Source organism: Dermochelys coriacea, chromosome 16, assembly GCF_009764565.3.
Source record: "Dermochelys coriacea isolate rDerCor1 chromosome 16, rDerCor1.pri.v4, whole genome shotgun sequence".
Lineage (NCBI taxonomy): Eukaryota > Metazoa > Chordata > Testudines > Dermochelyidae > Dermochelys > Dermochelys coriacea.
Window position 1 is genome coordinate 12,297,367 of NC_050083.1, and position 1,638 is coordinate 12,299,004.

A 1,638-nucleotide genomic window follows, 5' to 3' on the forward strand; every position below is an offset into this window, starting at 1 on the left:
GATCCCTGAAGCCCTCTAGTCCTTAGGGAATCAGCACAGCCTAATGGTTAGAGCCAGGACGTGGAAGACGAGAGGGCTGACTCTGTATCTGGCCCTGCCATCGACTTTGTGTGACACTGGGCAGTTCCCCTCACCTCTCTGCTTTCCCCAGTCTGTACAATGGTGAGAATGATACAGACCCGGCCCACTGGGGACTGCTAGGGCTCATTAATGAGAAGGTTTTTTTTAAAGGCACAAAGGTACCTTGAGCACCCAACCGCCATTGAAAATCAATGAGACATGGGCACCTCAGTGTCCTTTGTAAGCCTCCCCCTTGGTGCAAAATGCTTTGAGATCCCCAGGTGAGAAGGGCAGTGTCGTTGTTCTGGTCCCTGCGTGCAGTACGAGGGAAGACAAGGGAGCATCTATCTGCCCGCTGGAGGAACAGTGACTGGTAGAGACGATCTGCCCTCGGAAGCCTCCACTGCGCTGTCCACCGTGGCCAAGTGGTGCCGGGTCGCCGGGGTGACATTCTTATCTTGGGGCAGGCTCCGTCCTTGTGGAAGCCTCCCCCGCCGTTCTCTGGGGCATGTCACCACGCCAGGTGAGGGCTTTGCAGATTTCACTGCCCTCTGCTTTTGAGGCATCTCCGCTGGGAGCCGGAAGGGGAATCCATTTCCAGAGGCAATGGGGAAGAGTTGCCTAAAGCAGCAGAGATCCCCGGGATGCTTTTAACCCACTCCAAGACGTGCCTCATCCTGTGGGAAACAGGAGCCCGAATACCCCGTCCCCAGGCTCATTCCGAGCTCCTGGCCTCACCTCGGTGTCTGGCAGGGACAAACCAGCAGGGATGAGCCCATCTCTGCACCAGGCAACACAGAACCCCAGGGTGATTTTTGCACGATGCTGGCATAGAGGGCATTGCACCCGCACAAGTGCCAGTGGAGGGATGGAGGGAAGCAGCTTGTGCCTCCTCTCTGCATAGGCTTTTGGGGTCCAGGCAGCTCATGGCACAGGCTAGGACAGCCCCAAGGCTGGCAGACTCTCTCATTCACAGTGCCCCCCGCCATCCAACCCACTAACCAAACACACGGCTGTTCCCCTAGAGTCTGAAAATCTCCCCAAAGACCCCACTTCCTGTAGCTATCCGGGAGACACTACTGCCAAGTGCAAAGCACCTTAGAACATGGGTAAGCCATACTACCTCAATAGGGAAACTGAGGCACGGAGGCATCATGTGACTTGCCCAAGGTCACATTGCAAGCCAATGGCAGTCAAGAATAGACCTCAGAGCTCTTGGCACCCAAACCAATTTCCTGCCCACTGGGCCATGCTGTCTGCAGTACATAGTCTGTGCATCTCTGCCTCCTCCTGGACAGTTTGGAAAGGATCTATTAATGTGGCACCCCCCCCACCCACCAGGCATCTACCCTGCAGGGTCTCCCAGCTTCTCTCTGACTCTTCCACCATCATTCCCACTGTTCTAGCTTGCTGACGATGCCCATGTGCCCACACACACATACTATGCATGGACCCTGGGCTAATCTCACGGCGACATTGAGCTCATCCCCACCCACACCTTTTAATATCTGCTGCAGGCAGCCACAGTAATATCTACTGATCAGCCCTTCAAATCTCCCACTCACTGTGCAGTGTAGC